This window comes from Dendrobates tinctorius, unplaced genomic scaffold, assembly GCF_039654945.1.
Source record: "Dendrobates tinctorius isolate UK_male_01 unplaced genomic scaffold, ASM3965494v1 ptg000098l, whole genome shotgun sequence".
NCBI lineage: Eukaryota > Metazoa > Chordata > Amphibia > Anura > Dendrobatidae > Dendrobates > Dendrobates tinctorius.
In genome coordinates, this window is record NW_027361766.1 from 24694807 (window position 1) to 24715039 (window position 20233).

Below are 20233 nucleotides of genomic sequence, written 5' to 3' on the forward strand. Positions count from 1 at the left end.
ACCCAAACTTCTATTCAGCAGCCACAAATGTCAGCCTCTAGCCAACCCCACCAATATGGCCACTTGTACCCACCCAGTGTTGGAGGCTGGTCCCAACCTGGTTGGGGACGATCTGGCTATCTTGGTGGGTATGAGCCACGTGCCTACCACAGCCAACAAGATGCCCCTCACCATCATCATTACTCTGGCCAGTATCCCCAACAGTCCCAGGAGGCAGGACAATTCCAGCATCATGGGCAACAGTATGGCCCCACACAGGGCGATGTTGGCCACAGTGTCCAGCAGCACCCACAGGCTGCTCTTCCACGTTCCCCTTCCCCAACCTATGAGGATTTATAAGTCTGATGGCCGTAGATGTCCAGTGCGGTTTAACTGGTGCTCCAAATACAAAGGAAAAAACAGGTGTTCTCCATCACCAAACTTTGTTACCTAATTTAACATTCTAATTTTTTCACAATGTTTTCCAATCATATTAAAGAATCCATCATGACAGGCAAGGCTACCTCACGCCTTTCAGACAGATATTACATGTGTGTACAAAAGAGAATATTTCAACGCGCTATACTGTAAAGTCAAAGGATGAAAATACACTACTCACTTGCTAATGCCTAGGAAAGGCGTGCTGTCCTTAGTGAAGTAGTCACCTTTTTTGCTAGCAATCTATAGGAACAAATCAAGGCGTCCAGCCTTCAGAATATCACGCTCTCTATGTCTTAACAAGTGAGTTTTGTTTTTTCATCCTTTCCAGTATAGCATGGTTAAATATTCTCTGTTCTACAGACAGGTAATATCTGTCTGAAAGCCGTGAGGTAGCCTTGCCTGTCATGGTGGAATATTTCTATGATTGGAAAACATTCTGAAGAAATGTGAGTGTTATCTTTTAGCATTAATTTTGCTGATGGAGACACCTATTTTTTTCCTTTCTAGTTTAATATTCTCATGCAGCAATGTTGTTATTGCCTAATGTTTTTTTGGGTTATGTTATGTAATGTTACTTTTCAAAAAAGTTTAAGAAGGCACAAAGGGTCATTTTGCCCATTGCCAAAATGTTCTTATGGCAATATTATGTTTGCCTTTTAAGCAACCAAAAAAAAAGGCAAAACTAAAAATTTGTCTACTATAGTTAACGTCTCTGTGTGATTTTTCAAAAACCCTGTCAACATACTAACATACACTAACCAATGCAATGAAACAGTCATAGAATCATAAGGGGTTGAGTAATATATATTTAGACACACTTAAAGAAACAAATTATAACATAGACGCAGCATGCTCTTGCCAAGAAGTTGCCCCCTCAGGTGAGATAAAGTAATTAGTGAAAATATCACGCACTTTGAGGCCAGAGAGCGGTCTACGTTGAGGGTTCATAGGTGGTCTCACCCTGCGCACATTGTCCGGCCTACGCACAACACCATCAGAGGAGGAACAATCATGTATCCTGGTAAAGTTATGCAGAACAACACAGGCTTTCACAACTTCATTCACATTTTGTTCACTCAACTAAATGGCAGACTGGAGTATCCGCCATTTGGCACAAAGAATCCCAAAGGAACACTCCACCAGTCGCCTAGCACGTGATAGGCGCAAGTTAAAAATTCTGCGCCTGTGGTCAAGGTTGCGTCGGGGATATGGCCTCATGACATTGCGCGATAACTGAAATGCCTCATCTGCCACAAGGACATAAGGGACTGATTCTTCAGGGGATCCTGGTAGCTGGCGTGGTGGTGGTAGATCCAACTGGTTGGTGCGTAGCCGCCGAGCCATTATGGAAGTATTGAAGACTCTAGAGTCTCCCGTCCTTCCATAGGCCCCAATGTCAACAATTATAAACTTGTATTGAGGGTCTACCAGAGCCAACAATACAACAGAAAAGTATTGTTTATAATTGAAGAATTGGGAGCCAGAGTTTGGCGGCTTACGCACCCGGATATGTTTGCCATCCAGGGCCCCAATACAATTTGGAAACTGGCAGTCCTCCTCAAAGTCCCTTGATATCCTCAACCAGTCTTCCATCCTGGGCTCGGGCATGACCACTTGATGGAGTCTTGTCCAGATTTCTGTACATGTAGACCTCACTATGCCAGAAATGGTAGATCTTCCAATGAGAAACTCATGGTGGAGGGCAGCATAAGACAGGCCAGTGGACAGGAAGCTGTAGAACAACATAAATTGATAATTTTAGAATGCATAAAGTCCAAAAACATCAGTTACATGCCGACCATACTTGGTAGGAATTGAGATAGAATTACACACACATATTTGGTTGCACAATGACTAAGTGATATGCAGGACATATTAGATCTAACATTCTGGTGTGTAAGTTGAAACATTTTTGGAGTAAGATGAGGGCATAAAACTTTGTCGAAGAAGGCAAAAAAACATACTTTAGCACACACATTGTGAACATAGAGAATGTGGTTGTGTAGTACATACCGTATTGTGAGTAGAAGTCGCTCCTCTGCAGATATCGCTTTGCGCATCCTTGTGTCCTGAAAGGTAATCCCAGAGCGCACGGTCTCCAAGAGTCGATCAAATGTGGAAATGCTCATACGACAGTATTGGTAAAATCTCTCAGGATGCTCCCGCAGAGAAGAATAGAGGCAGTGAAAATGACCTCTTGTGAGTCGTTGCCTCAAAAGTGGATGTACCCACATGCGTCTCCTCCTCCGCGGATCCACTATCACTGGGTATGGTGGCCCAAAGCGCCGTGACAAAAGCCAGGTAAAGAGAACCTGCTCAGTTGTATTGAATCGCAGACCCTCTGCCATGTTGCACAAAGAACACCAACACACCTCGTGAAAGCAAGCACTACGGAGCACTATTTAGGGGTCATTCATCCGTATTACGCATGTAAACTACGTACCGTATTTTGCGCTGGTTAGTGTGACTCCAGCCTTAGAAGTGTTCAAATCAAGAAAATGATAAGGGTGCCCATACTTTTGCACTGGTCAAATTTTGTTTAAATGCAGATTGCACATTTTCTGTTAGTACAATAAACCTCATTTGAATCCAGAAATATAACTGAGTCCATCAGTTATTAGATATATGAAACTGAAATAGCTGTTGCAAAAACCAAAATTGTTATAAAGAAATAAGGTTAACATTAATAGGGGTGCCCAAACTTTAACATATGACTGTAATTGCATGGCAGCCTCAAGTGTAGCAAGTGCACTGTATGCAATTAGTAAATCTTTAACCCTGTATTCAAACCTGCTAAAAACTGACTCTTGAGTGCTGGGTCATTCCAGCTGACTTCTGTAGACCATCATCTGAACTGGGTACAATATCCCTCAGCATCACCAGAACCCTGTATCAGCCGTCTGAGGTTAGCCTTGGCTGTAGCGACCCGATCCGGATCGTCATATATTAACCCCATAGCAGAAAAAAAACGCTTCTACTGACACCAAACAAGGGTCATCTGGACGCAATGAAATTGCCCAAACTTGCGGCTCCCCTCGGAATAAGGACATAACAATCCCACACACTGTAATTCAGCCCCTGAAGACCTGGGTCTAAGCCGAAAATAAAGTCAACATGCATTTTTAAACGAAAAAAATTCCTGCCCTTTACCAGAAAAACATTCAGGCAAACCCACCTTAGGCTACTTTCACACATCAGGTTTTCGGCGTCAGGCGCGATCCGGCGTCGTGCCGGAACGCCGGATCCGGCAAATGTTTAGTAAAACCGGATGTGACGGATCCGGTTTTCTGCCGGATCCGTCTTTTTCTTGACAGACAAAACCGGATCCGTCTCATCCGGTTCATCCATTTTTCTATCCGTTTTTCGACGGATTACGCCGGATCCGGTTTTTAAAATTGACCCTTGTGGCCTTCCGAACGGGATTGGCTACTGGAAAACTATATATAGCATGTTCCTACAGCCCTTCTTTGACAGGTTGTAGAGGAGAAAGTGCAGGTTGGAGAGAAGAGCAAGTACTGGCGAAGATGGATGTTGTCATTGGAAATATTTTGAAGAATTTGGCGGATTTTACAGCGGAGGCAAATCGTTTGAGGGTGATTGTTCTGGAGAAGGAGAGAGCGAGACAGCAGCGCATCAGGCATCGTAGACGACGTTTGTGGATCCACCCCATCACAGCCAAGAGAATGACGCGTGGGGTCTATTCTACACTATGCATGGACCTTCGACGAAACCCGGATAAATTTTTTGGATATGTTAGGATGAAAATGGAGAATTTTGATTACTTGGTGGAGCGCATTGCACACCTCATAAGAAAAGCGGACACCTATTGCCGCTTCTCCGTTTCACCCGCAGAGCATCTGATGGTGACTTTAAGGTAAGCCACATTTATTGGATATGATCGCATCAGAGCACACTTTCACTGCAATCTTGTTGGTGGTAATTTGTATCTCCAAGTGTTAGGTCAGTTTTGGTATGTAATGCTGTGATTTAAAACTAATTTATTGTTTGTTAATTCCCCACAGATTTCTTGCAACTGGAGAATCACTTTCGTCACTGCATTTCCAGTACAGACTCGGGATTTCCACCATATCTGGAATTGTGAAGTACACATGCCGTGCACTGTGGGACTCCTTAGCTGAAGAGTTTTTACCAGAGCCCACAACAGAGAGGTGGATTGAAATTGCTGACAAGTTTCAACAGATATGTCAGTTTCCAAACTGCTTGGGCGCTGTGGACGGGAAACATATCCGCATTGTAAAGCCAGCTGGATCTGGATCGGAATATTTAAATTACAAGAAATATTTTTCAATTGTCCTCATGGCCATCGCTGGCGCGGAATACAAATTTATTGCGGTTGATATTGGGGCCTATGGCCGCTCCAATGACTCTCAAGTTTTCAAACTGTCTGCCATGGGGCGTAAACTGTATGGAAACACCTTCCAGTTCCCACCACCTAGACCGCTGCCGCAAACATCTGGTCCACCTATGCCATTTGTCTGTGTAGGGGATGAAGCCTTCCAGCTGTCAGAACACCTTTTGAAACCGTACTCTAGCAGAGGATTGACAAGACCAAAACGCATTTTTAATTACCGCCTCACAAGAGCAAGAAGAATGGTTGAATGTACCTTTGGTATTCTGACAGCCAAATGGCGGGTCCTATTGACTGCGATCAACCTCAAGACAGAAACTGTGGACGAGGTGATCAAAGCGTGCGTGGTACTCCACAATTTTGTTATCTGCAAGGAACCCATTTCCATTGAGGACACCTCTGAAGAAACCACCTTGCAAGATTACCATGACATTACCACTAGAAGTTCTGTGACGGTTTCAGTAATGAGGGACAATTTTGCACTATACTTTATGTCACCTCAAGGCAGAGTACACTGGCAGGATGACAGAGTGTGAAAGATTTGTGCCCCAAACTTGTGTACCTTCTGTACCAACAGTATATACCTTTGCCAACCAAAGTTGGCTATCTTGTCATGGTCTCTAATTTTAGCTTTAGGCCACAGGTGTGTACCTGGTTGTGTTTTATGCAAAGTATTTCACCTTTTAACAAAAGTTGTGTACATTGTTAGGAAATCACCAACAATAAACACAACTTTTTAGGTGAAATACTTTGCTTCAAACACAACCAGGAACACAACTGTGGCAAAAAGCTAAAATTTACCCACAGTTATATACCTAGTTTTGAATACCATTTCACCTTTTAAATACCCTGTGTTTAACCTTTTTCGCCGCAGAAAGAAATGACAGACAACCAGTGTAAAATAATTTAACTTTTATTGAAAAATGTTTTTTTTAGTAAACTTTTTTAAAATTTTAATAAACATGTTTAATAAAAATTTGAAACTATAAAACTGAAACCATAAAACTGGTCATTTTTATTTAAAAACACACATTATAATTCTGTGTAGTGTGTGGTGGAAATACTGCTGTAGGGGCTGCGGAACACTTCGACACTGGGAGTGTGGAGAGAGGACTGGGATCGTTGTGGGGAAGGAACAGTTAGAGGTGAAGGTGTGGAAAAAACTACAGAATGGGTGGACATGTGGGAAGCAGAAGAGGTGGTGGGTGGTGGAGTGGAGGGTTGGGCAGGGACTGTAGGAGCAGATGATGTTGATGGCAAGTTGTATGGGGAAGGAGTTTGGTACGGGGCAGGTTGCTGGAAGTGGGGAGATGTCTGGTACGGGGCAGGTTGCTGGAAGTGGGGAGATGTCTGGTACGAGGCAGGTTGCTGGAAGTGGGGAGATGTCTGGTACGGGGCAGGTTGCTGGAAGTGGGGAGATGTCTGGTACGGGGCAGGTTGCTGGAAGTGGGGAGATGTCTGGTACTGGGGAGGTTGCTGGTACTGGGGAGTTTGCAGGTACTGTGGAGGTTGCTGGTACTGGTGAGGTTGCTGGTGCTGGGGAGGTGGCTGGTGCTGGGGAGGTGGCTGGTGCTGGGGAGGTGGCTGGTGCTGGGGAGGTGGCTGGTGCTGGGGAGGTGGATGGTATGTAATAGGAGGGGGAGGATGGAAAGTGGCTGGAGGTGGATGGTATGTAATAGGAGGGGGAGGATGGAAAGTGGCTGGAGGGGGTGTAGATGTAATAGGAGGGGGAGGATGGAAAGTGGCTGGAGGGGGTGTAGATGTAATAGGAGGGGGAGGATGGAAAGTGGCTGGAGGGGGTGCAGGTGGAGGAACTACTGTGGTGGGAGGAGGAGGTTGGGAGGTAACTTGCTGGAGAGCAGCGTGGCATGAATGCATTACATGCATCTGCTGGGCAGGAGAGAGCGTTTCCATGCGCTCCACAACAGACCTGAAAAAGGTGTGGTTTGGCGAAGATCTTGCTTCTGAATGCATGGTTTGCAGAAGTGTCTTCACCTCCAGAATGCTGGAGTTGATCTGCTGATAGCCTGCGGAGATTTGCTCTGACAAGACTTTTAGACAGTTCTGGAAAGATGCATTCAGATGCAAGAACTCTGGCGCATAAGTCTTTTCCTGACCCCTCTGCTGCTGCCGCCCAGTACCCGCAGGTGTACTAGAGGTGGCAGGGGCAGAAGGGTGGGGTAAAGGGAAAGCGATCTCCTCACCAGCAGCTTCATGTAATATAGGCGGCCACGATGCTCCTGTGCTGGTGGATGGGACAGATGGGTCGAATGTGTGGGAAGGCTGGGAAGGTGCAGATGTACCGGGGCGGTCGAAGTGTCCCTCGGTGCCGGTCTCCTCAGGGATCGCCTCAGAAGGGTCCAATCGTGCAGGCTCCCGAGTGCTGCTCACCGTGCTGTGGAATAAAGAGAAAAAAAAAAAATTAAAATACTGACATGGTATGGCCCTGGCTGAAAAAAAAATTTACATCTAACATTTTTTTCACATGTGGTGTGTAATATTTACCTTCTGGTGACCATTGTTTCCCGGAGGAACGACAGGGCTTCTGCGTACTTGTACTTGCTCCTGCGTCCTCCAGATCCACTCGGGGCCCGCATCTCTTTATTGAACTCCTTCTTGAAACGATCCCTCACAGACCGCCACCGATTCACAATTCTGTTCCCTGAAACGAGAAAGGAGTGGTTAGTATACAACATCAGTGTTTCCCAAACTCCAGTCCTCATGGTCCCCAGGGGTCATGTTTTCAGGATTTCCATAGTAAATAGAAATCCTGAACACATGATCCGTGGGGACCACGAGGACTGGAGTTCGGGAAACACTGGTTTACATCAAGCAACCGGTACTGTATATACTTACGCTCTGTAATCTGGGCCCGAACATCGAGGTCCTCCCAGCGGCCCACAAGGAGCGAACAGATTTCCTCCCAGAGTCGTCGGGTAACGATCAGGTCAGCGTGGCGGCAGTCAGCCATATTCCAGAGCGGCTCCCTTTCTCTGACAAGATCGATGAGGCGGTCCATATCAATCCCTCCATCCTCAACGTCAGAGTCGGGAGCACGCTGTGAAGGCTGTTAAAGAAAAAGACAAAAATAACATAATTAGCCTCCACAAAAGAAATGAAATAAAAAGTGCCAAAAAACAAAGCAAAAATATTTATACTTACACGCTGGTGCCCGCCGCGTTGCTGTCGCCGACGACCCTGGGAGGCACTGCGAGCACCTCTTGGCCAAGCACCAGATTGGGAAGACTAGAGAAGAAAACAAAAAAAGTTATGTCTTTGGATGTAGGCATTTGTTTGCTGTGTGTGGTCTGTCGAACATTGTTTTCTATGTGTTGTGTGTAGTGTGATGTTGTGTTTCTGCGTTTGATGCAAAAAACTTACCAATTGTGAGCCCACTCCAGGTGTCTGTCCACCCCTTCCTTCTTCTTCTGGGAGCTCCTCTTCATCTTGTGATTCCTGTTTTGAAATAAAAGGCCATGAATAGACATATATTACAGAGAAGATGGATTTTGGAAATAAAAACTTACCGTCAAACGCTGACGATGCGAGGGAGGGCTCCCAAAAGATGATGTGCTGTCTTCCTGGTGGCCATACTCCATGCCTGTGGGTGGTGTTGCAGCTGCTGCCATTGCTGCTGCTGCTGCTGCATCTATTGGGCGGCTGTTGAATAAAGAGAAACAAAGGGCCAATGAATATCTTGATATTCAATAGCCCTAGTTTGGAGGAATGGGTGATTTGATAATTACCGTCTCTCATCTGCTGCTGGACTCCCCTCCCGTTGTTCAGCATGCTGCTCCAATTGGGGTGGTGCTGATGGTGCTGCTGCAGATGTCTCCTGCCTTCTCCTGCGCCTGGTTGCTGTCTTGGGTGGCATGTTGGGTGTGGCTGTGGGTCCCACTGTCTTGCTTTTATATATGTCTTGTGGGCAGAGCTACTGAGCATGCTCAGACCAAAAAACCGGATCCGGCCGCCGGATCAGGCTTTCGCCGGATCCGGCGCATTGCGGCGCTCATAGGCTTTCATTGTGTGAAAAAGCCGGACACGCCGGATCCGGCGTGTCCGGCTTTTTCGCCGGAGACAAAAAACGTTACAGTAGACGTTTTTTCCAGACGCCGGATCGCGACACATTGCGACACATTGCCGGATCCGGCGATAACCGGATGAAACGCATGGCCATCAGGCGCGATCCGGCGCAAATGCAAGTCAATGGGGGGGAAACCGGATCCGGCATTGCATTTTGCCGGATCCGGTTTCTGTCAAAAGCGCCAGATCGCGCCTGACGGCGAAAACCTGATGTGTGAAAGAGGCCTTAGGCTCTTCAAGGCGGACTCCTGGGCAATTACTCACATGCTGATGTAAGCTGGCAACTTCCAACATTAACCCTTGCAGGCGTTGAGCGAGATCCTGAATGCTGTTCATTTTTCAGAAATCCAGGAGGGTTTTTTTTTATTATACTTTCTCGGGCTGGACAAACTGTTATGATACTGCAGCACAGGCCTAGGGTAGGAGGGGGAAACTGACCCTGCTGATACCCTACCATAGAGTGGGCGACCCATTCCTTGCGAATAGACCCACCGACAATCCTAGGTTAATCTCAAGCAAAGACCTATAGATAGGGGGAAGGGGGTCCCTGAAAGATCTAATGACTGGGTACAAAAACCGGTCACCTCCTTAGGCCTGTTTCACACATCCGTTTTTTGCATCCGTTTTTTGTGTGAAAAAACGGATCCGTTTCCGTTTTACCGCAAACTGGTGCAAACGGATCCGTTTTTTTGACGGATCCGTGGTAACCGCTAATGGAAGTCTATGGGACCAAAAAACGGATCCTCCAAAAAAATGGCGGATCCGATTTATAACGGAAAACGACGGATTTGGACGGATTTTAAAAAACGGAAGTGTGATCCAGGCCTAATAGAAAGCAAAGAGAAGGCTGCAGAAACAAACTGAAAACAGAAACTAAGACTTGCAGAACCGGAGGTCCCAGCGCTGCACTAATTAAATACACAGAAGGCAAGGCAAAGTAAAGCTCCAAGCCAGAACTCAAGCGGATTAACACTCTTGTCCAGCAAGGAATGGGATACAGGTGCAGGTTAATAAAGGGTGATACAATCACCTTACCCAAGACAAACTCAGCACTAGAGGTAAAAGACCAGCAGCCAGAACACTACAAGAAAATGACAGTCACAAACTAAACAGATTCTAACACTTTCTCTCTCCCTCTCTGTTTTTTACTTCCCCTCTTTCTTTTTTCCTCTCTCTCTCTCTCTATTCTTTTTTTCTGTCCACTCTTTCTCTCTCTGTTCTTTTTTTCTTTCTTCTTTCTTTCTCTCTGTTTTCTTTCTTTCTCTCTCTATGTTCTTTCTTTCTTCCACCTCTTTCTTTCGCTCTGTTCTTTATTTCTTTCTTTCACCTCTTTCTTTCTCTCGCTAATCTTTCTTTCTTTCTCTCTCTAATCTTTCTTTCTCTCTCTGTTGCTTATTTCTCTCTCTCTCTCTGTTTTTCCTTTCTTTCTCTGTGTTCTTTCTTTCTCTGTTCTCTTTCTTTCCCCTTTCTTTCTTTCTTTCTTTCTTTCTTTCTTTCTCTCTGTTCTTTCTTTCTTTCTCTCTCTGTTCTGCTCTTTCCCCTCTTTCTTTTTTTTTCTCTCTCTCTCTGTTCTTTTTTTTGTCCCCTCTTTCTTTCTCTCTCTGTTCCTTCTTTCTCTCTTTGTTTCTTTCTTTCTCTCTCTGTTCTTTCTTTCCCCTCTTTCTTTCTTTTTTTCTCTCTCTGTTCTTTCTTTCTTTCCCCTCTTTCTTTCTCTGTTGTTTCTTTCTCTGTTTCTTTCTTTTTCTCTATCTCAGTTCTTTCTTTCTTTCTCTTTCTTTCTCTCTCTCTCTCTGTTCTTTCTTTCCCTTCTTTCATTCTCTCTCACTCTCTGTTCTTTCTTTCTTTCCCTTCTTTCTTTTTTTTCGCTCTCTCTCTCTCTGTTCTTTTTTTGTCCCCTCTTTCTTTCTCTCTCTGTTCCTTCTTTCTCTCTTTGTTTCTTTCTTTCTCTCTGTTCTTTCTTTCCCCTCTTTCTTTCTCTCTCTGTTCTTTCTTTCTTTCCCCTCTTTCTTTCGCTGTTGTTTCTTTCTCTGTTTCTTTCTTTTTCTCCATCTCAGTTCTTCCTTTCTCTCTTTCTCTCTCTGTTCTTTCTTTCCCCTCTTTCTTTCCCTCTCACTCTCTGTTCTTTCTTTCTTTCCCCTCTTTCTTTTTTTGCTCTCTCTGTGTTCTTTTTTTCTGTCCCCTCTTTCTTTCTCTGCTCTTTCTCTCTCTCTCTGTTTCTTATTCTCTGTTTTCTTCCTCTTTCTTTCTTTCTTTCTTTCTTTCTTTCTTTCTTTCTGTCTCTCTCTGTTCTTTCTTTCTTTCCCCTATTTCTTTCTCTTTCATTCTTTCTCTCTCTGTTCTTTCTTTCGTTCTTTCTTTCTTTTTTTTTTTTCTTTCTCTCTGTTCTTTCTTTCCCCTCTTTCTTTCTCTCTCCCTCTCTGTTCTTTCTTTCTTTTCCCTTTCTTACTCTCTATTCTTTCTTTCTTCCCCTCTTTCTTTCTCTTTTTTTCTTTCTTTATTTCTCTCTGTTTTCTTTCTTTCCCCTCTCTTTCTCTCTCCCTCTCTGTTCTTTCCTCTCTTTTTTCTCTGTTCTTTCTTTCTCTGTTTCTTTCTTTCTTCTTTCGTTCTCTCTGTTCTTTCTTTCCCCTCTTTCTTTCTCTCTCTCCTTTCTTTCTCTCTCTGTTTTCTTTTTTCTCTCTCTCTGTTCTTTCTTTCTTTTCCTCAGTACCAGTCAGTGTGCCCACAGTACCAGCCACTGTGCCCATAATGCCAGCCACTGTGCCCTCAGTACCAGTCAATGTGATCAGCAGTGCTAAATGGGTGTGGTTGGGGCATGGACATGGGTGTGACTAGTTGTGAAATGGGTGTGGTAGGGGGCATGGCCTAAAATTTACCTTTGTCCCTCTTTTCTTTCAAAAGTTGGGAGATATGGTTCTGGGTGGGTTAACAAGCCGATATAAAGCTGTGTAGAGCTGGTTTATGGTCCTGTTCTGTGGCCACACCCCCCACTCCGATTGTTTTATACCTCCTTGCCAGCTTCTACACCAAATACGATGCTGTCCATTTCTTTATCAACACCTTGTCACTGCTCAGTGGCCTCCTTCCCAAACTCCCACAATTCCACGAAGTACGAATATTTGGGATAAATAAATACTGAAGCTGTCAGATGAGAATTCTGCCTGTCACACGATTCATGTTCTGCATGATCAATTATGGGGACATTATTCTCATTATGACGCTGAAGAGACCAGACTGTAAGATATTGTGTGAGGAGTTTCCCTTCCTACACGTGTTTTATACTGTGATGCTTCAAGATTCTGATAAGTTAATCAAGTGATGATGCACACAACTTATTATGGAAATAAATGACATTTTGGACCGAACTTGAGTGAGGGATGGGGCATTTAATTGGTTTATATTAAGTTAAAATAAGATCACATGGCAATCTGTTATGAAATACAGTGGTTCTCAAAGAAATGTTTCCCGGCCGTGCTGTACCCACAGGAGAAATACTATTGCTGTAAATTAAGGTGTAAATCAGCAGTTCCTTATGTAAAGTATTAAATGTGTTTTCCCTTTCAATTTTCATTAAAATTAGTTTGGCCGCTTTGTTTTCCACATTGATGTAAAGAGTTTATAAATTAAAAAAAAGCTTGTGCCAGGATCAACCACCACATGTCTGATGACGGGGCATTTACTTGTGAACTCGTCAATTGTGAATATGGTGGGAAGAGTAGGTTAGCGCACAAATGTTCCCCCAGAATTTGGTGTAGGTGAGTACAAAGATAGGTTTTACATTTAGGGCTCATGCAGAGGACAGTAATATTCGATCTAGTGCTATCAGTCATTTTGACAGATACTACTTGTCCCCATGCTATTCTGTGGTCTTTTCGGGGGGGGGGGGGGGGAATTGTGGCATGCCCAAGTTTGATCCAAAATTCGTATCGCACTCAGCCATGCAAGTTAATGAGTCTGTGGGAAACATCGGACTGCACTCAGGTGACATCTGAGTGCAGTCCGATTCCCACAGACTGACAGAATGGAGAGGATGGAGAATTTGTTTTCTCCATCTTCTTCTCCTCCAAAAGAATCAGATCTCAGTATGGTCATACTTTGATTGAGGTCAAATTCGGAGCGTGATTTGCCTAATCAACTTGATTTTCTTTGAAGAGAAACTATACGTTGTCTGCACCTAGCCTTAGCATTGAGGTGAGTCCGCTGTACTTGTTATTCTCCAGGAGCCCCAAAGAGAATGATTAGGACATCAGTGTCCATGCTCGACTGTGTTCCACTTAAAGGATTACAGTAGCTCACTTTGTTCTAGCAATTGATGGGGTTCTCAGATATCAGACTCCCACCGATCAAGATGTTATCACTTATATTGTCAATACGTGATAACCTGTTCTTAAAGGAAATTCCTCAGCTGATACATGCTGCCCAAACCGGCAACAGAACGTATCAGTCACCAGGTATCGTATCCCAGCCATATATGTTTGCCTTCGATACGCTGCAGCATTTCAGAGATACACATACTTTTGCTGCACTATTGACTAGTCGTCCAGGTGGGTTACCGGCAGCTTCTCTCCGGCCGCTACAGTGGCTGGCAAAGCCCATGGCAGGAGCCCATCTGTACGACTAGTGCAGTCCACAGCAGCTGTTATAAGTATGCTTTCTCTGAAACACTGCAGCATTTAATACACAAACATATATGGCTAGGACACTACAAATGCCGGAAGGGCCGGTTGCTGTAGTGAAACGCTCAATCTATCTACTGTGCACCGCAGTGAGATCATGTGCACAAGTCAAGCTAATGCTGCTGAAGAGAAAGTGGAGATGACGAGACTATATCAGGCCCATGGAGATGCCAGTACCTCAGATGCAAATACATTTGAACAGAGTGGCACCGGGATAGGGACAAAGAACCATTAGGCAGCCCAACGTGCAGCAGCGTGATGAGGTCAGGATCTGAGGAGGAAGCACAGCAATTATTTATTCTGGGACACAGCATGGGAGATATTTATATTTATGCGGCAGTATAATTACATCATAATGGTTGCTATTGGCGACTCTGATGTCATCATAGGTTGCAAGCCCCACCGCTCATTATGATGTCATAATGGTTGACTATGGGATGGAGGATGTGTGATGGGTATATGGTTACTGGACTATGGGATGGAGGATGTGTGATGGGTATATGGTTACTGGACTATGGGATGGAGGATGTGTGATGGGTATATGGGCACGGGACTATGGGATGGAGGATGTGTGATGGGTATATGGTTACTGGACTATGGGATGGAGTATGTGTGATGGGTATATGGTTACTGGACTATGGGATGGAGGATGTGTGATGGGTACAGTGGGGCAAAAAAGTATTTAGTCAGTCAGCAATAGTGCAAGTTCCACCACTTAAAAAGATGAGAGGCGTCTGTAATTTACATCATAGGTAGACCTCAACTATGGGAGACAAACTGAGAAAAAAAAATCCAGAAAATCACATTGTCTGTTTTTTTTTCATTTTATTTGCATATTATGGTGGAAAATAAGTATTTGGTCAGAAACAAGCAATCAAGATTTCTGGCTCTCACAGACCTGTAACTTCTTCTTTAAGAGTCTCCTCTTTCCTCCACTCATTACCTGTAGTAATGGCACCTGTTTAAACTTGTTATCAGTATAAAAAGACACCTGTGCACACCCTCAAACAGTCTGACTCCAAACTCCACTATGTTGAAGACCAAAGAGCTGTCAAAGGACACCAGAAACAAAATTGTAGCCCTGCACCAGGCTGGGAAGACTGAATCTGCAATAGCCAACCAGCTTGGAGTGAAGAAATCAACTGTGGGAGCAATAATTAGAAAATGGAAGACATACAAGACCACTGATAATCTCCCTCAATCTGGTGCTCCACGCAAAATCCCACCCCGTGGGGTCAGAATGATCACAAGAACGGTGAGCAAAAATCCCAGAACCACGCGGGGGGACCTAGTGAATGAACTGCAGAGAGCTGGGACCAATGTAACAAGGCCTACCATAAGTAACACACTACGCCACCATGGACTCAGATCCTGCAGTGCCAGACGTGTCCCACTGCTTAAGCCTGTACATGTCCGGGCCCGTCTGAAGTTTGCTAGAGAGCATTAGGATGATCCAGAGGAGTTTTGGGAGAATGTCCTATGGTCTAATGAAACCAAACTGGAACTGTTTGGTAGAAACACAACTTGTCGTGTTTGGAGGAAAAAGAATACTGAGTTGCATCCATCAAACACCCTACCTACTGTAAAGCATGGTGGTGGAAACATCATGCTTTGGGGCTGTTTCTCTGCAAAGGGGCCAGGACGACTGATCCGGGTAAATGAAAGAATGAATGGGGCCATGTATCGTGAGATTTTGAGTGCAAACCTCCTTCCATCAGCAAGGGCATTGATGATGAAACGTGGCTGGGTCTTTCAACATGACAATGATCCAAAGCACACCGCCAGGGCAACGAAGGAGTGGCTTCATAAGAAGCATTTCAAGGTCCTGGAGTGGCCTAGCCAGTCTCCAGATCTCAACCCTATAGAAAACCTTTGGAGGGAGTTGAAAGTCCGTGTTGCCAAGCGAAAAGCCAAAAACATCACTGCTCTAGAGGAGATCTGCATGGAGGAATGGGCCAACATACCAACAACAATGTGTGGCAACCTTGTGAAGACTTACAGAAAACGTTTGACCTCTGTCATTGCCAACAAAGGATATATCACAAAGTATTGAGATGAAATTTTGTTTCTGACCAAATACTTATTTTCCACCATAATATGCAAATAAAATGAAAAAAAAACAGACAATGTGATTTTCTGGATTTTTTTTTCTCAGTTTGTCTCCCATAGTTGAGGTCTACCTATGATGTAAATTACAGACGCCTCTCATCTTTTTAAGTGGTGGAACTTGCACTATTGCTGACTGACTAAATACTTTTTTGCCCCACTGTATATGGTTACGGGACTATGGGATGGAGGATGTGTGATGGGTATATGGGCACGGGACTATGGGATGGAGGATATGTATGATGGGTATATGGGCATGGGACTATGGGATGGAGGATATGTATGATGGGTATATGGGCATGGGACTATGGGATGGCGGATATGTATGATGGGTATATGGGCACGGGACTATGGGATGGAGGATGTGTGATGGGTATATGGGCACGGGCCTATGGGATCGTGGATATGTATGATGGGTATATGGGCACGGGACTATGGGATGGAGGATAATTATAATTTGCTATAACTAACCACAGTTAGTTACTATGCCCGGGCAGCGCCGGGCTCTTCAGCTAGTCTAATATATAAAGCTCAAGTGTGTGTATGTACAGTCATGGCCAAAAGTATTGACACCCCTGCAATTCTGTCAGATAATACTCAGTTTCTTCCTGAAAATGATTGCAAACACAAATTCTTTGGTATTATTATCTTCATTTAATTTGTCTTAAATGAAAAAACACAAAAAGAATTGTCCTAAAGCCAAATTGGATATAATTCCACACCAAACATAACAAAGAGGGTGGACAAAAGTATTGGCACTGTTCGAAAAATCATGTGATGCTTCTCTAATTTGTGTAATTAACAGCACCTATAACTTACCTGTGGCACCTAACAGGTGTTGGCAATAACTAAATCACACTTGCAGCCAGTTGACATGGATTAAAGTTGACTCAACCTCTGTCCTGTGTCCTTGTGTGTACCACATTGAGCATGGAGAAAAGAAAGAAGACCAAAGAACTGTCTGAGGACTTGAGAAACCAAATTGTGAGGAAGCATGAGCAATCTCAAGGCTACAAGTCCATCTCCAAAGACCTGAATGTTCCTGTGTCTACCGTGCGCAGTGTCATCAAGAAGTTTAAAGCCCATGGCACTGTGGCTAACCTCCCTATATGTGGCCGGAAAAGAAAAATTGACAAGAGATTTCAACGCAAGATTGTGCGGATGTTGGATAAAGAAACTCCACTAACATCCAAACAAGTTCGCGCTGCCCTGCAGTCCGAGGGTACAACGGTGTCAACCCGTACTATCCGTCGGCATCTGAATGAAAAGGGACTGTATGGTAGGAGACCCAGGAAGACTCCACTTCTTACCCCGAGACATAAAAAAGCCAGGCTGGAGTTTGCCAAAACTTACCTGAAAAAGCCTAAAACATTTTGGAAGAATGTTCTTTGGTCAGATGAGACAAAAGTAGAGCTTTTAGGGCAAAAGCATCAACATAGAGTTTACAGGAGAAAAAAGAGGCATTCAAAGAAAAGTACATGGTCCCTACAGTCAAACATGGCGGAGGTTCCCTGATGTTTTGGGGTTGCTTTGCTGCCTCTGGCACTGGACTGCTTGACCATGTGCATGGCATTATCAAGTCAGAAGACTACCAACAAATTTTGCAGCATAATTTAGGGCCCAGTGTGAGAAAGCTGGGTCTACCTCAGAGGTCATGGGTCTTCCAGCAGGACAATAACCCAAAACACACTTCAAAAAGCACTAGAAAATGGTTTGAGAGAAAGCACTGGAGACTTCTAAGGTGGCCAGCAATGAGTCCAGACCTGAATCCCATAGAACACCTGTGGAGAGATCTAAAAATGGCAGTTTGGAGAAGGCACCCTTCAAATATCAGGGACCTGGAGTAGTTTGCCAAAGAAGAATGGACTAAAATTCCAGCAGAGCATTGTAAGAAACTCATTGATGGTTACCGGAAGCGGTTGGGCGCAGTTATTTTGGCTAAAGGTTGTGCAACCAAGTATTAGGCTGAGGGTGCCAATACTTTTGTCCGGCCCATTTTTGGAGTTTTGTGTGAAATGATCAATGTTTTGCTTTTTGCTTCATTCTCTTTTGCGTTTTTTCATTTAAGACAAATTAAATGAAGATAATAATACCAAAGAATTTGTGTTTGCAATCATTTTCAGGAAGAAACTGAATATTATCTGACAGAATTGCAGGGGTGTCAATACTTTTGGCCATGACTGTATGTATGTATGTGTGTATGTCCGGGATTGGCATCCACACCGTCGCAGCTACAGCCACAAAATTTGGCACAGTCACACATATGGACCCCGAGAGCGTCCTAGGCTATGTTGTGAGGCGAAATTTTAACCCCGCGCATTCCAATTCACCAAACAATTTTGCCCCTTTCTACATAATGGGGAAAAAGTGTGTGTGTGTCAAGCCCCGCCCCTCATTATGATGTCATAATGGTTGCCATGACGGCGCTGATGTCATCATAGGTTGCAAGCCCCGCCACTCATTATGATGTCATAATGGTTGACTATGGGATGGAGGATGTGTGATGGGTATATGGACACTGGACTATCGGATGAAGTATATGTATGACGGGTATATGGGCACGGGACTATGGGATGGAGGATGTGTGATGGGTATATGGGCACTGGACTATGGGATGGAGGATATGTATGACAGGTATATGGGCACGGGACTATGGGATGGTGGATATGTATGATGGGTATATGGGCACGGGACTATGGGATGGAGGATATGTATGATGGGTATATGGGCATGGGACTATGAGATGAAGGATGTGTGATGGGCATATGGGCACTCGACTATGGGATGGCGAATATGTATGATGGATATATGGGCATGGGACTATGGGATGGAGGATGAGTGATGGGTATATGGGCATGGGACTATGGGATGGAGGATGTGTGATGGGTAAATGGGCACTTGACTATGGGATGGAGGATATGTATGATGGGTATATGGGCACGGGCCTATGGGATCGTGGATATGTATGATTGGTATATGGGCACGGGACTATGGGATGGAGGATAATTATAATTTGCTAGAACTAACCACAGGCTCTTCAGCTAGTTTATTTATATAGCACCATTGATTCCATGGTGCTGTACATGAGAAGGGGTTAGATACAAATTACAGATATCACTTACAGTAAACAAACTAACAATGACAGACTGATACAGAGGGGAGAGAGGACCCTGCCCTTTCGGGCTTACATGCTACAGGATGGTGGGGAAGGAGACAGTAGGTTGGTGGGTTGCAGCAGTTCCGGTGTTGGTTGAGGTGATATCACCGGTAGTGGTGAGAGAGAAGGAGGTAGCGGGGTCATTGCAGGCTGTAGGCTTTCTTGAAGAGGTGGGTTTTCAGGTTCCGTCTGAAGAATCCAAATGTGGTTGATAGCCGCACTTGTAGGGGCAAAGAATTTCAGAGAATAGGGGCTATTCGGGAGAAGTCTTGGAGGCGGTTGGGTGAGGAGTGAATAAGTGTGGATGAGAGAAGGAGGTCTTGGGAGGACTGGAGATTACGTGAGGGAAGGTATCGGGAGATTAGTTCAGAGACATATGGGGGAGACAGGTTATAGATGGCTTTGTAGGTCAGTATTAGTAATTTGAACTGGATACGCTGAGGGAATGGGAGCCAGTGAAGAGATTTGCAGAGGGGAGAAGCGGAGGAGTAGCGTGGAGAGAGATGAATTAGTCGGGCGACAGAGTTAAGGATGGACTGGAGAGGTGCGAGGGTGTTAGCAGGGTGACCACAGAAAAGGATGTTGCAGTAGTCCAGGAGGGAGATGATGAGGGCATGCACAAGCATTTTAGTAGATTGATGGTTGAGGAAAGGTCGGATTCTGGAAATATTTTTGAGCTGGAGGCGACAGGAGGTAGAAAGAGCTTGGATGTGCGGTTTGAAGGACAGGGCAGAGTCAAAGGTTACTCCGAGGCAGCGGACTTTCGGTACTGGGGAAAGTGTGATGTCATTAATTGTTATAGCTAGGTCGGGTAAGGAAGATCTGTGAGATGGAGGAAAGATGATGAGTTCAGATTTGTCCACATTGAGCTTGAGGAAGCGAGAGGAGAAGGAGGAGGATATGGCTGATATACACTCTGGGATTCTGGACAGCAGAGAGGTGACATCTGGGCCAGAGAGGTAGATCTGAGTGTCATCAGCATAAAGGTGGTAGTGGAATCCGTGGGACTTTGAGTTGCCCCAGACCAAGTGTATAGATTGAGAAGAGTAGGGGTCCTAAAACAGAGCCTTGGGGGACTCCAACAGAGAGAGGGTGGGATGAGGAGGTGCTGTGGGAGTGGTAGATGCTGAATGTGCGGTTGGAAAAGTATGAGGAGATCCAGGATAGGGCAAGGCCTTTGATGCCAAAGGAGGAGAGGATCTGTAGTAGGAGGCAGTGGTCAACTGTGTCGAAAGCAGAGGACAGGTCTAGAAGCAGGGGTATAGAGTATTGTCCATTTGATTTGGCTGTATCTAGGTGGTTAGTAATTTTGGTCAGGGCTGTCTCATTGGAATTATGGTGGCGGAAACCAGATTGTAGATTGTCAAAGAGCAAGTTAGATGATAGGTGGGAGGAAAGTTCAGCGTGGACATGCTGTTCCAGGAG